General features: G+C 51.3%; 1 long non-coding RNA gene across 1 annotated transcript; it reads left to right on the forward strand.

Moving 5' to 3' along the window:
* The first annotated feature begins 8,695 nt into the window (after nt 1–8,695).
* Nucleotides 8,696–12,046, forward strand: LOC121137621. Its single transcript, XR_005874910.1, has 2 exons — nt 8,696–9,043; nt 9,490–12,046. It is a non-coding gene; the product is annotated as an uncharacterized LOC121137621 (long non-coding RNA).
* The last annotated feature ends 3,934 nt before the right edge of the window (nt 12,047–15,980 follow it).

Raw genomic sequence — 15,980 nt, forward strand, 5'->3', positions numbered from 1 at the left:
CTGGGGCAAAGAGACAAGCGCAGGCTGAAAAACCACTGCTTTGTCCAGTCTGGAGCGACGCAGAGCAGGGCCAGCCTGGGCTCACAAGAGGCACTCTCTCTTCTGCTCCAGCTACCTGAACCCGATGGGGGCGGTGTGTGGCCTCCACAGGCTGGGAAAGGGGCCAGGTGTGATTTCCAGCACTCAGCAGGTGGGCCGCAGTCTCCCCTAGACCACCCACTCCCCTCGCCCTCCCCGCAGCGGGCATGCCCGGGCTGGTGGGCCTCAAGACTTAAGTTCTCAAAGAATGAAGACAAGATTTGGTGTGCTAGCCTAGCCGGGCTGCCAGGCCCCAGGCTATGTGGTACTTTCCCAGGGATCGCAGAAGGACTCTTTGTTTTCGGTTTGGCTGCTGGTCCTTTGAACACAGAGGACCCCGTTGAGGATCCTAGATGGAGAGCAGGAAACCTTGCCCGCATCTCCTGCTGGGCACTGCCTGTGTGGAGGGGGAGAGGGCAGACAGAGGGGCCACACCCTTAAAGTCTCAGCCAAGGACGCGGCGGTGGATGTCAGCCCCCTCCCACAGGCACCCGACTGAAGGGCCTCCTTTGGGTTGGGTGGTGCTGCATTACAGAGCAAATACTCGGTCACCTTACCCCTGTCCCCACTGCCCTGCCCTCCCACCCCACCCGGGGTGACTCTCCAGCAGTGGAGATAGTCTCAAGAAACCCTTGGCCCCCCCTCTTTTTGAGACAATGGACCCCAAGGGAGTGGGTTTTCTGCCAGGAACCCCACGCTGGACGCTGGATGAAGGAAAAGGCTGGACTGTTTCCTGCCAGAGGGGAGCTTGTCCTCCAGGCAGATTCCACACTCCCTGACTAGTTGTCAGGCTGCCTTGCTGCACTGGGGGTGGGGGTGGGGGACAGAGACACCTGAGTCCTGGTGGGGGGACCTGAGTGGAGGGATAGGACCTGAGTCTGTGGGGGAGGGAGAATCAGGGGGAGGACCCAAGTCCAGTGATAACAGGTCAGACTTGACCTGTTCTGCTTTGTTATGCTGCCTCTTTAGCTCTATTTAAACCAACTCCTCAGATCAAGACTCCACAAAAAGACTTTGGGGGGATCCCTGGACTTCTCTGTTCCTCTCCCCATTGACTAAATATCCCTTCCTCATTTTATGCTACTGGTTTTGTAAACTGTGTAAATTGACCTGTTGGGGACAGTGGCTAGCTTGTTGGGGTCTTGTCAGGGCAGCCTGGGTCTTTTCTGCTTCACAAGTAAGCTCATTGCTGCCTCAGAGTTTGCCATTCCCACCCTCCCCCCCATTTTCTTGAGGAAGCCAGTGTTGATCCCACTGTCCGAGGAGACCCACAGCCCTGCTCCATCACCCCCTAACCCTCAGCCCTCCACAGTCCTGGTGTGGAGGGCACCCTCCTACACCCTCTCCGAAATGCAGGTTTCCTGAGAGCACCCAGCCCCTGGTCACCTTCCTTGCAGTTGCCACGCTAGCAACTAGAATCGGGGTGTCTGGAAAAGAAGCTATTTGGGAGGGATCGGGGGACAGACCCGGGGCACACGTCACTCGAGCTGGAAGCTGAGCCTGCATTCAGTGAAATATGAGGCTGGAAATGCCTGGAGACAGCTGGGATGCCTGGCTGGACTCAAGGGAGAATTTGAGCCTGGGATATGCGTGTCAGAGTCTTTCTCATGCAGCTAGGAACCAAAGCACTGGGTGTGCCCAGAAGGGAGCAAAGTCAGAGCCCCAGGCAATACTTACACCCATCCATACCCACCCTCAGCAGCTTCGAAATCCTATCCCTCTTGCTCTAATGACAGTTCTGCCACCCAGGGTCTTCCTGGAGCTCTCCGGTCCTCCTGGAAGCCGGCAGCAGGCTCTCCACTGTCCTGCATAAGGGAGGGCCATCTGCCGGGTGGGTGCAGCATGTACCATGGACATGCGTGCACTAGACAGGGCCCTAGATCAAAGAGGGCGCTGGGTTTGTGATGTCCTTTTATCTTCCCTGATGAAAGGTGATGCAGAAATGTGAAATTATCGCGATGATTTTACTGGGTTCCAGTTGGGCCAGGAGCTAGCTGGATGCCCCTCGTGGATGACTAGGATGCACACAGGCAGGCTAGTCACACACTCTAACACTCCTGTGGGGATCGGTCTGTCTCATCACCCGAGTGACCTTTATGATCAAGGAGACCCGACGGAGAATCATGGCCTTGAATTCCTACCGATGAATCAGACGCACCGTGAAATATACACGTTGTGTTAATATATGTGGAAAACGCCATCAAGTCTGCAATGGAAGAAACAGTAAGGATGACGTAGGTTGGGTCTGTCAGCGCCTCTCCAGAGAGAGCAGGGAGGAGATGCCATCCCTAGTGTGAAGCTTTCACTACAGAGGGATGAGTAGGAAAATTAACAAGTGTCTCTCGTTCTCTTCCATAATTCATTCTCTTTGTCTTAGGTATTGAGCTTAACCACGAGAAAGCTTTTAAACACAGATCTGGGCCTGGCAGTTTTCGCCTCGCCAGTGACTTCTCCCATCATTAGGGAGATGGACATCATGTCACCCTGTCATTCAAATTCCTTCCCTTCTCTGGCGCCCGCCCGCTGTCACCCTGCAGGGGATGGTGCTGGTCTCACCACCCCCACCCCCCAATTGTGGAACTGCAGTTGCGGTTGGATTTAGAGGTCGTTGGCTTGGGGCTAAGTTAAAGCCGAGGATGTCCACGGGAGCTGTCTGTCTCCCCTGCCTATCTGACCTTGTAAACAGGGAGGAACCGACTGCTGTTTCCTCCTTCTGCGTCTGGGGAAAGTGGAAGCTGACAGCTGAGGCTCCCATAGTGGGTCCCCGGGGTGGGCCACTCACTGGGCTGTCAATGCAGCTGTTGCTTGGGTTGGGGCCCTGTGCTAATTTGGACGCTGACATCCTGGTGACAGCAGCAGGGACAGGGTGGGTGAGTGGAGGGAGGGGAACCTTGAGAAGGCTCCTACAGATGATGGCTGACTTGGTTGTGACATGATGCCACCCAGGCACAGCTTCCCTGCCCTCATGGGAATGTCAGGACGTCATAGGTGAGCTGAGTACATTTCCAGGGGGATGTGGTGGTCCCACAGAGTCAGCTGGGGCTTTGAGAGCAGAGGAGCTTGTCTGGGGGCTGCTGTCCATTGGTTGAAGTCTCCTTTCCCTGCTCCTGTTTTCATCCCGGGAGAGAGGAGAGAGAGAGAGAGAGAGAGAGAGAGAGAGAGAGAGAGAGAGAGAGAGAGAGAGAGAGAGAGAGAGAGAGAGAGAGAGAGAGAGAGAGACTTTCATTGTAATCAGGTAGAAGAAACCCAGAGGGGCCGATTTGTAAAGAGAGTATCATGTTTAAGTGGGTCAGATGCTCAGGCTCAATAGCTTTGCCTTGATCCACTAACTCCATAGCTCAAAACCAGGTTACAGTACCTGGGGCATCACCACCAAGGCAACACCTATACCACCAGGATACTACAAACAACACCACCATGGCAACACTCATACCACCAGGATACTGTGGATGACACTACAGATGACACAGCCAGGATACGGACACCACCACTAGGATGCTATGGACACCACCACCAGGATACTACAGACAACACCACCAGGAGAGTACCGATACCACCAACACCACTGGGTCCTCTTTCCTAATGGAATAAGGGTTTTCCTTCACCACTTGACACTCTAGCTCAGCTAGAGACAGTCAGCACATTTTATAAGTGTAAGTAATTGTTTGGGAATCAATCAGAGTCATTATGTCCTCTGCTGGTGAAGCCACGATGCCCAAGACCCTGCGAGTTTCCATGGAGGCCAAGAACCCCATGAGATTTACCTCTGAGCTGAAGGAAGCAGAGACAGAATGTCACTGTGGATTTAGGTGGAGGAGTGTGGGGACAGTTTGCTCCATGTCTAGCACCTGTTTAACTGCTGACTCTTCCCCAAATGCCAGCAGTGTCACAGAAGAGACAGCTGCCCACCCCCACCCCTCTGCCGGCCCAGGATTGATAAGGCAAACCCAGATCTAATTACCCAGCACCTGCCGACACAGGGCGATAAGGCAGGGAGTTCAGGAGCACTCCTGCAGAAGCGACGATCATATTGCATATTAGAATTTCCAGGAACGGAGGCCACACTGCAGGCCAGCCAACAGCAAACAGGGATCCTTGGAGTAAGGCTGTCTTCAGTTTCTGCTGGGTGGTAAAGGTCACATGACCACACACTGGGAGGCCAGCCCCTTCTCACTTGGGAGGACGGGGAAGTCTTTTATTTCACCAACAAGGACCTCAGTTTCTCGGGAAATGGGCTGCTGTATGATTGCTGATACTGGTTGCTTTACCTGGGGAAAGATCTTAGCAGACAGACAGCCGGAAGGCAGGTGTTGTAGAGGGGAGGGGTCCATGCAGGAGAAGTTTCCACAAACCAGGAGGACACAATGCAATGAACTAAATAACTACCTATCTAACTAATTAATTAAAAACTTTTATGTGCACATTTGTGAGCCTGCTTGTATGTATTGTATGGTCACCCTATGCTTTCAGTGAGTGTCCTTGGAGGCCAGAGTCGGTGTCAGATTTCCTAGAACTGGAGTTACAGACAGCTGTGAGCCGCCATGTGGGTGCTGGGAATTGAACTCAGGTCCTCTGCAAGGGCAGCCAGCGCTCTTAACCACTGAGCCATCTCCCCAGCCCCAGAGCTTCTGTTTTTTTGCAAGGTGATAAAGTGAAGGTTTCTTCAAATTGAGAACACCCTGTGTGGGTATCTTTTAGATCCATCACTGAAGTTCCCATGAAACACTCCATCTAGTGCTAGAGTCTTTGACCATGCCGCTTTACTCAAAGTTTTGGCTATAGCGTGTTCCAGGGGGCGTTGCTGAAGCTTTAGTTCCTTCATTAATAATAAATAATAACAATGATAAAGTCTGGAAATAGTATTTTGCATGAGCTTTCAAAATGTCAGAGACGAACAAGAGTTTGAGCGCAGGGAGAATGGATTCGCTCTGCCTTGCTTGTGGTATATAAATAACGTGGAGTAAAACTCAGAACAGTAGACAAAGGAGAAGATTTCACCCTTTATTCATTAAAAAATTCATCAACAAAAAATTAATTCTCTGATATTAGTGAGGCCAAGCTCTAAATGAAAGAGAAGAGCAGGAGGGTGGTGAGGAGGCCCCACCCCTGCTCACTGCCATTCAATGACTGTCAGGTTTACTATCCTACCCTGCCGAGATTCAGACACAACCTAAAAAGACATGCTTCTTGCCAAAGCTACTGCATTTCTGAGATCATATGGAGACAAAAGGAGTTCTATGTGAAGACAAAGACCGAGAAAACATCTTCAAGGTGGCGGGGAGCTGACCGTGTGCTTGACCGTGGGCCCCTTACTGGGGTTAGAGGATGCGTGTGTTGCATCTCCCATGGAAACGTCTTGGCACACAACGTAGTTTGTACCTAGTTTTTGCTGATTTGTCTCCTGAAATGTCTGAAGTCACACCTGGGCTTGAGAGCCATGAGAACAGAGGGTGAAATTTTGTCCCTGTTCCCCATAGTAGACTCTGTCCTTAGAACAGCTTCTGCTGGCTTTGTTTTCTTGAGACAAGGTCAAACGCTGCAGCCCTGAGTGGCCTGAAACTCACACCAGCCTTCCTCCCTCAGTGTCCACACCTGGCTGCGGAACAACGTTAAAAATTTAGATGCGCCTTCTTAGGGACTAAACGGCACCCCATAGAAGAAAATCCGGTGGGGTTTGTTTGCTTGCTTTTTTTGTTTTTGTTTTTTCTCCCTAAAGTTTTAGGGTCTTTCTGTCCTGTATAGATTCCAGGCTGTGTGTCTCCATGCTTCCTCAGGCCAGGCTTGAGAAAACAGGGAAACAGGAATATGGGTGAACCAGAGTTCATAGAATTGAAGTTCTCAGCCCTCAAGCATTAGACGTCAAAGTTTGTGGTCAGAAAAATAACTGTTAGAACAAGAGGACCGTCGGAGAGCGAGGCCCTGAAGACCACAGAAGTCAGCGCCTGTGGTGACCGCCAGCCTGGGCATTGTCCCTTGCTCTGTCCATTTTCAAGGAAGCCATGTCAGCCCCCCACAACCTCTGCAGGGAAGGACACAGGTATTTTGTAAGAGGCTTACAAAGACATTTGTTTAAAACAAAACAGAACAAAAACCCAACAATACTGTGCACTGATATTTGAAAAGATGACCCCGCCCCCACTCCCAGTTTCCAATATTTCTCTATCTACAAAATCACATTTGGGAGCTTGGGTCCCACATCCAATAATTGCTGCATCACCGGGGAGACAGAACCTCTGTATTTTAAACACCAGACTCCAATAGCTTTGGTGTTAAACACACTGGTTCAGCCATGAGAACGTGCGTGGTTAGTCTAAGATGGGGTAAAGTCCTTCATTTCAGGGGAGGCCCCAGAGCAGAGACCTGGCTTCCCTTGTGAGAGATGTAGTCATGGACAGGAAAGGGAGGGGTGGCCTCTAGACCCCCATCAGTGAAGTCTCCATAGAATTTCAATTTGCTTGTGTACAGTACGTTTTAACTAGTATTTAGCTGAGAATTTAGAATGTGTGTTTAATGAGAACTTCCTGGAAACAGTGCTTTAGTGATTCTTAATTACTGGCCTTAAGTTAAAGAGGGCTGTGAAAAGCCAACTCAGGAGGTATTTCTGGGAGTAGACAGGGTTTTTCTTCATCTAGACATCATTTGCTTCTAGGTAGGATTCTGCTTAGAATGCTTGCTTTTGGTCAGTGGCTCATGCACCCCAGGCTGCCCTTGAACCTACGGCATGGTGGAGGATGACCTTGAATTCCTGATCTTGCCTCTGTCCCCCAAGTGCTAGGATTACAAAGCCGCTACAGTTTATGCAGGGCTGGGAACCAAACCAGGGCTTCAAGCCTGCTGGACTGCTTTATACTACAGGTAAGATTCATTTGCTGAGAACGCTCCTCTGTATCCCAGAGACCTCCAAGCAGTCACAGGGCTCCGAGGCCAGGCTCTTGTGAGATCGATGCCAGCCATGAGCCAGAGACCAGGTCCACACCCAGTCAGACCCGTTGCTGGAGAATGGAGCTCCTGGCCTTGGCCTGGGCTGGATTCCCCACCTCCCTGTTCAGGTTGCAGCCCCTCCCCACATCTCGCAGTCAACAAGGCCAGGCTTCTAGAAAAGCTCCCTCCTTGTTTTATCTGGCAGAACACTGGGACAATAACTGGACTGGGTTCAACTGGCCAGGAAACCAAAGCCCTACAGAGAGAGGCCTACCCAGTCCTGCCAAACTTCTTGTTCCCTGCCAGTCCCAGGCCGGCCGGCCGGACAAACAGCCCTGCCAACGTTTGCATTTGTGAGGGGAAGTGAGTCTGGTGTGTGGAACCACAGAATGGAAGTCGTGTTCTTTCGGGGAACTGTACAAGCAAGCACTGGCCCCGGTCCCTTTGTGTGGCTTCTGAAAGGGCTTCACCTCCTGGGTGGAAGGGAGTGGGACCAGGGGCAACAAAGGAGTTTGTCTCTGTGACTTTTCTAAAGGAGCATGTGTGTGCTTGTCAAAACACACCTTTCCTGTGAACTCCCAAGACCCGGTCTGTCCGCCTGCCAGAGAGGAGGGGCAAAGGGGAAAACCCCACTCGGCAGCCCCCTTTGCCCTGTGCACAGGGCAGGATCTCATAAAGGCATCCGTTCACCATCCAAGACCAGCGGGCCCCAGAGACTTCCCACCACGGCAGTTTGACTGGGTCTGTAAGGCTGAGCGGGCGAGCTGGCATTGGGCGGGGCGAGCTGGCATTGGGCGGGGCGAGCTGGCACTGGGCGTGTTTTCTCCACGGTCAAGTGAAAGGGAAATACAGCTTTCCTTGGTGGAGGACCAGAGCCCCAGGGCTCAGGGAATCGGGAGAATGTGTCGGTTGGAAATCACTCCTACTTTTTGCTTCTGCAGCCACCCCCCCCCACACCTCCAAGTTGACTGCTGTAACCCTCTGACAGGAGCAGGCAAACCCAGTTCGAAGATAACCTGGGCCCGTACCTGGATCAGAGCTCGGAAACCCCACATGGGAACGCGTCAGCAGGTCATGTGACAACACCACCCTCTCTCACAAGTTTGTTCGGCCTTTCCTCGCAGTCACAGAGGACTTCCAATCTGAGCAAAGATTAGGGTTGGAGTCAGGGGGGGGGGGTGCTGTCTGCAGTAAACAGCACCGCATTCCCTCCCATTACCCAGTGGCCCCTGCTGACTCCAGACCCTCAGCCCACAGTTAGGGCTGGGGTGGGAGAGATGGTTCACCTAGTAAAGTGTTTGCTGGGTGAGCCCGAGACCCTGAGTTCAACCTCCAAAAGCCAGGCATGGTATGAACACATGTAATTCTAGCGCCGGAGAGGCAGACGCAGGAGGATCCTGGGGCCCTCCTGGCTAGCCTTGCTGAATTGGTAAGCTCCGAGTTCAGTGAAAGACCTTGTCTCAAAAAATAAGGATAGATGGCAGTTGAGGAAGACATCTGGTGTTGACCTCTGGCATTCATGCGCACGCGCACACACACACACACACACACACACACGCACACGCATACAGATACATACATACAAGCAACCAAGCACACACACACACACACACACACACACACAGAGAAAGAGAGAGAGAGAGAGAGGGAGGGAGGGAGGGAGAGAGAGAGAGAGAGAGAGAGAGAGAGAGAGAGAGAGAGAGAGAGAGAGAGCCCACCTGCTTTGGTTACCATTTCAACTCACTGTATATTCACGTAGCCTTCATTAAAGGGATTAAAACCTGACACCCCGGAATGGCTACACGTTCCCTCTGCTTTTATGTTCAATCTCCTCATTTAGCTGACGAGTTTTCCCCTTATAGCCATCACAAAGGTGAACAACCCCAGTTCCGGCGGCCTGACACAAATTCACAGTGAATTCATGGGTGAGTGCTATTTCTGGTTGTCAACTTTATTTTTTTCTCCAAGTAGAAGTTCAGTGCCACCCAGAATCATCCTCCCGGCATGGCGTCCGAATGGCTCACAGTGTCTACCCGAACACCAGGTGGGTTATTAGGAGGCCATGGAAACAGCTTAGGAGGAGTAAGGGTGAGACCACTCGGGAAATAGTCTCTGGTCAGGAACCTAAACTGTTTCCTGCTGGCAAAGGTTGGGTAGTGTGCCAAATCTGCGTTCCTGTTGCCCACAGCTTTTAAAGATTGGCTATTTATTTTATTTGTGTGTATGCCTAAAAGAATTTCTGTGCACGTGAGTGTGCTCATAATTAAAGTTACAGGCAGTTGTGAGCTACCTGGACGCTGGAGGAACAGAAAGTGCTCTAACCCTGAGCCGATTCACCCTCGTAGAGTGTACTGAGTTGATTTTCAATGACCTGTTTCCTTGCGCTTCTGGACACACGACTCAGAAGTTAAGAGCATGGTTGCTCTTGTAGAGGGCTCAGGTTCTGTTCCCAGCACCGATGTGGTGGCTCACAACCATCTTTAACTCCAGTTCCAGGGGGTCCAATGTCATCTTCCAGCCTCCGTCGGAACCAGGTATTTATGTGGTATAGATACACATGCGGGCAAAACACGTATACACATGAAATATAAGTTCTTTAAAGAGAAGGGCTACTCTCTGTACCCTAAGGTGTCCAATTGGCTTCCTCTCAGGCTTATGCTCAGCTAGCTTCCTTATTCAGCACAGGACCACCTGCGGGGGCGGGGGGGGCGGATTTGGTGCTGCCTACAGTGGGCTGAACCTCCTATATCAAGACAATCCCTCACAGACATGCCGACGGGCCCCTGTCAATGGAGACGCCATCTCAGGCGACTCTAGACAGCGGCTCTCACCCTTCCTAATGCTGCGACCCTTTGATACAGTTCCTCGTGTTTGCTAGCTGCCAACCATAAAATTATTCCGTTGTTACACATAACTGTACTTTTGCTACTGTTACGAATTGTAATGTAAGTCTCTGATTTGCAGAGTACTCGATACTGGAGTGTGTAGGGGTGGCGACCCACAGGCTGAGAACCACCGCTCTACGATTTGGTCAACTGGCAGTTGTAGCTTGTGGTCTTCAGTGTGTCTGTTCATGGCCGAGGCCTCAGTGAAAGACAGAGTCTGAGTAGAAGTGAGATCCTCTTTTCTAGCAGGGTCTTCGCCCGGGGGATACCAATGTCTTCACTCCACGGCCCACAGTAAAAAAGCAGACGTCTAACCCATATAACAAAACAGTCTCAGACATTGTGGTGGGGCAAGAAAGCTTCCCCGTGGCCCCGTGTAAGCTCAGGTCCAAAGATAACATGAGAAGGTCTGCAGAGAGCTGTTCCTCTGACCCCGCCATCATCCTGTTTCTGTTTGGGTGGGTGTGGGTGCACGTGTATATGCGTGTGCTTGAGCGAGGAGGTCAGAGTTCAATCTGGAGTATTCTTCTTCCGACACCAAGTAGGCTAGGCTGGCCGGCGAGGCCCAGGGACCTGCCTGTCCCCACCTCTGCCGCACTGGAATTACAGTCACCTGCCACAGTGACCCGCTTTCCCAAGGTCTCCCGTGGTTAGCACTTTGCAGACTGAGCCCTTGTCCCCAGAGTTGCCTCTTTTCTTCCCCAGCCTCGGAGAACCTGCTCCCAGAACAGTTTATGCGTGAGTTCGCAACCCCGATTCTTGACTTCGTTTCTCACGCTACGAAAGACTCCGTTTTGACAGTAGCAGATGAGATAAATCCTGAGTTTTCAAATTGTGTTTCCTGGATCTGTCTAGATAAGTTCCTATTAAGTCCTCCGAGGAAATGCTTTGGCTTAGTCCTGGGTAATTTTGGTAGAGACTGACATCATTCAAAACCCAGAGGTCACTTGGGGCCACCTCCTTCTGCTTCTGTTAAGGCACCTCAGTCAAAGAATCTGTGCCTTGCAGGTGTTTCTGAGGAAGAGTTTAAAGCGACAGTGATCATGAGCCAATCCAGTGAATGACCACCACCCCATGCTAGGAAGGCAACCAGAGGGCAGGACAGCCCTGGACAAGCATTTCCTGTGCTGATCATAGAGAGCCGGCCATCTCTTGTGAAATTCTACGCAATGCCATCTCGACGTTATTTATGTATATGAGTACTCTATCTGTGTGTATGCCTGCCGGCCAGAAGACAGCATGAGATCCCACTATAGGTGGCTGTGGACCACCATGTGGCTGCTGGGAATTGAACTCAGGACCCTGGGAGAGCAGCCAGTGCTCTTTTTTTTTTTTTTTGGTTTTACGAGACAGGGTTTCTCTGTATTGTTTTGGAGGCTGTTGGTCCAGCCTGGCCTCAAACTCACAGAGATCCACCTGCCTCTACCTCCCGAGTGCTGGGATTAAAGGCGTGCGCCACCAACGCCCGGGTGACTTAGTGACTTTGTCCACTGTTACGAAACGCTCAGACAAAAGCAACCTGCCCGTCACAGTAGCCCACTCGTGGAGTCGGCTGGGTGCCCAGCGGCGGCTGGATTCCTAAGTACGGTGTGTCTCCACGGTGGAAGCATAACTCAGTCCTACAGAAGCTGGGCTGGAGAATGGATGAACTGGTGACGAAAACACTGAGCGAGACAAGCCGTTCTCAGAAAGATTAACACCGCACACGCTTCTTTCATACACAGAACCTAGATTTTAGAAACCAGACACAAAAACAGAAGCGGGGAGGAGGAGAGGAAGACGAGGGGCATGGTGGGGCGTAAACATGATCAATGTGTGTCATATGTAGGTGCCTCTTGTTTTGCGTGATTAGTATGTGTTCATGATTTTCTCTTTTGGTTTTCCAGATGGGGTTTCTCTGTAGCTTGGGAGCATGCTAAAATTTTTAAAAGAAAGACTTACGGCCTGGCGAGAGGCTTCTGGGCGCCAGGACTGTTATACTAGAGTAAGTATAACTTAGCTTGTGTCTTGACTTCTGATCCCTTGGCCCTGCCCACATTCCTGCCACAGTGTCATCAGCCATGAGACCCTCACTAGCGTCAGGGTCGGTAGAGCCTCCTCCCCTCTTGGACTTTCAGCCTCCAGATCTGCTGGCTAAATAAATCTTGGTTCTCTCTGCGTAACCAGCTTCAGATGCGTCGCAATAACAATAGCAGTAAGAACAGGCTGCTACGTCAGTGTGCACCCTCCCCAAGCCCTGTGTGCTTTGATCATTGATACTCGTGTCTCCGCTGTGTCAACAAGTCCAGAAAAATGTGACCGACACCGAGCCAAAGATGGGGCAGAGTCGGTACAGTTACCCCAGCGGGGGCCCCAGCTAAGATGGGCAAAGCCAGCTGTAATCAGACTTCTAGCTGACCACAAACTCATGAAAGCCGAGATGAGCTGAATCAGGCCAGGACCAAAGAAAGGTCCAATTGAGGCTCCCCAACACTTAATTCCAGGGTATGCTAGTCTAAAAATAACAGCGATGGAAATGCGCCATCCCCAGCAGAACTCACATTAACACATAAGAGGACTTACCCAGTGTTACACGCGTAGGCATGCATATGTATGCGTGTGTACAACATACATGTGGCAGATATTCCTTGGCTTTTGATGAGTTATTTTCTAATTAACTCACTTTAATTTGTAGAGCTCATAAGTCAAAAGCTACTCATTGAGACAAGGTAGATGACTTAGCTGGTAAAGCTGCTTGCTGTGTTGGATGTGGTGATGCCAGGAATCCCAACCACAGGGAGCTGGAGAGGGGAGGGTTTCGGGCACTCATGCCTAGTCAGCCTAGGCTACTTGGTGAGAGCCTGTCACAAAAAGTCACGTGGAAAGTGATTGATGAAGACACTTAATGTTGAGTGCTGGCCTCCACAGGCACGTACACACACACACACACACACACACACACACAGAGAGAGCACTGTAGAGCACTGATATAGTCCTCCCATGGTCACATGACTGATTGGGAGTTGTAACTCCCAACTGTTGTGCCCCAAATCACCAAAGAGACCCATTCCAATGCAAAAGCAGAGTCTTTTATTGTTGTTTAATGAGCTAACTGCATTAACTCAGGCCCTTCATCTGTTCATCATGGTGGATGGTTGGAGAAGGACCCAGAGAAACAGTGAGGCTGGGAAATTTTTGGAAAGGGGAGTGTCTAGGGGTATGCAACAGTCTCAGGATCTATGAGCTGCAGGGCTTGGACAACCTGTCTTGTGTTGATTGGTCAACTGGTTGTTATGGCCTGTAGACCCTCCCATGGTGGTTGCTATGCTCTGCATGCCACTGTTGTGCACATCCAGAGTCCCGCCAGCTAACTTCTGATTGGTTCCTTGCCACCAGGAGGGCATCTAGCTTCCTAGTGACTGAAGCCGGCCCGGCAAGGTCAGACATGTGCTGGTTCAGAGGCCTACATGTCTTTCCTGCAGCCTGTCATGGCTACTAAAGCAGGGGGCTGTTCCTTCACTACGAATCAGCGTCACACTCTGTTAGCCTGGGAAATGCCACAGGGTTGACTCTGGACACAGAAGCATACGACTGCCACCCCATCCCTGAGCTGAGCCCTTATAAGTTGGGACCATCTGTACATCTGGTCATGCGTGAGAGGCCAGGGCAGAGGGATCCCTGTCTTCCCCCTATTTTCCATGATTGATCCCGTGCCTAGCACAGAGAGGAGCTTCTCATTGAGGGAGGATGGATAGAAGGCCGTCCCCATCTGTCTTCAGAGAATGAAACGGTGTTGAAAGGGCTGGAATGTGACTCCTTCTTAGATACAGAGAATCTCCATTGTAGAAAATGACCTAAGCCTGAGTCCAGGAAGGCCCCCAGCTAAGCTTAGCCAATCAGCCAGTTTCAAATCTGGCCTTATAAGGCCAGGGGGACCTGCGATAGGTGGACCGGTTACTAGTCCTATCCAATCAACACGCGCCCCATGGAAACTGCTCGTTGACCGACCAATTAGAAGAGAGTTAGCTCCCCGCACTTAGGACCGCCCAAGTTCCTTGTTAAAGCGCCTGCATGCTTTTGCCCTGGGTTGTCATCGCCATTTTGTGCGAATGATCGACCCCTGCACGCTGGCTGTTTGTGCGGAATAAATAAATGCTCTGAGTGTTTGCACACTATTTGAGTCTGGGGTCTTTCTTCAGTGATTCTCGGACTCTTACGGTCTTTAGCCCACACTGAAATCAACTCTAAATAAAGCTGTTCGTCCCAGACCTGGGGTGAGACGTGAGGAGCAGAAAGTGCCCCTTTCCCTGTCCACAAAGCCGGGGCTCATCAGTCTCTTTTACCATTCTCGGGGCACATGCACCCTGTCTTCAGGGATGGTGGCTCACAGCTGAGTTGGACGGTCCGGTGAGGAGCGCCGATCCTCACTTCATAATAGGAGCGCGAGGAACTCAGAGTAGCAAAGGGAGGCCATTTATTTTATGACCTTTGCAAAGCTGGTTGCTAGCCCAGAGTGCCCTCCCAGGATCCCTCATTGACCTGGTTTCTAGGCCTTAGCTTCCCCCTCCAGCTTAGATTGGTCTTTTTCTCATCAAGGCTGCGCATGGGTTCATCTGCATTTTGCACCCTGTTATAAGGAGCATGACCTTGTGGCAAGCTTGACTGTGAGCAATTTCCCTCTCTAAGCTTTTGGTTTGGGTTGCGGTAAGCGGCTCAGCAAGCACGCTGTTATCGGGTGTGCACGGTTCCTTGTTCACCCGCATCTGGACCAAAGGCTGTTAGCGGGCGTGCACAGTTCCTTGTTCACCCGCATCTGGACCAAAGGCTGGCTCAAGGCGCCTACGAAAATGAACCATCAGGGGCTGGAGAGACGGCTTGGGGTTAAGACTGCTCTTCCAGACGACCTGGCGCAGTTCTTACAGCCACAAGGTGGCTCACAACTATCTTTCACCCCAGTTTCAGGGGATCCGATGCCCTCTTCTGGCCTCCGTGGGTACCAGGCTTGAACATGGTGTACACACACAGGCAAAAGACCCAACGCATTAAAAAATTCTCGTAGAAACCACACCGCCTTCTCCCACAGTAGAAGGAGGCAATTTTTAGACAGTGTGTGGGTCCCCCGCCCATGGCTCAGTCCTAAGATGTGTTTCCGAACTCCCCAAACAGCCTGCTTCTCAGCCCACACCGCCCAATACCGCCTCTAGGCTTAGATAGTCATTTAAACGAAAACTAATTACAGTCTAATAACAGGAAAACCCAGTTTCTGGCGAGTGTATTCTAACTGTTCAGCAGTGTCCCTTGAACAGAACAGAGAACATTTTCATCTCAGGGAGTTCCGCTGGGTGATGATATGCTGGTCCATCCATAAACCTCTTCCCTACACTTCAGTCCCGTCCTCTTTTCTGACCCCCAGCTTCCTGTTACCCTTTCCTTCCTGCTTCCCTTCTCTCTCATGCAAACATGCCAGCCAGGCACACCAAGGGCCGGGGAAGCAGTTTGGCTGCTAGAGCTCCTGCCTAGAAGCAGTGATGGCTTCCATCACTAGCGCGGCAAAGCTACATATTGTAAGGAGTCAGGCATTATGCTGGCCTGTCCCTGTCGCCTGGCAGAATGCACTCAGGCAGTACCGTGGTCAGCCTGGGGTTCCATGGTTGCATAGTCTGCACGCAGGTGCAAAGGACCCTTTTTAAAAAAAGACCCCTGCCAACTCTTTCCTGTTGTTCCCCTGGGGCAGACTGGACATTTCCTGTCTCCCTCTTCTCTTCTGTCCTCTCTCTGTCTCTGTGTCTCTTTCCCTTATTTTCTTACCTCCCCCTCAATACAACTTTCAACATGAGTCACGTCTACAGGTCTCTGTCTCCCCATCTGCCGGCTACCCATCACCCACCACAGAACTTCAATCCTGGGGGTCCCAGTGCAGGTTGGGGGACCCTCCACCTGCCATCCCAGCCCTTGCCACATTGTTCCTAGCACATAGTACGTTTGGAGACTGCCTGTGCTACGAGATCCCATCTCAAAACAAAGCACCAACAAAACTCTACTCCCAAAACCCATTTACATTTAAATGAAAGTCCCACTTCTGCTACACAGAAGTAAGGCTATGAATAATTCCAGGCT

This window comes from Mesocricetus auratus, unplaced genomic scaffold (genome assembly GCF_017639785.1).
Source record: "Mesocricetus auratus isolate SY011 unplaced genomic scaffold, BCM_Maur_2.0 Super-Scaffold_100691, whole genome shotgun sequence".
In the NCBI taxonomy this organism is placed as follows: domain Eukaryota; kingdom Metazoa; phylum Chordata; class Mammalia; order Rodentia; family Cricetidae; genus Mesocricetus; species Mesocricetus auratus.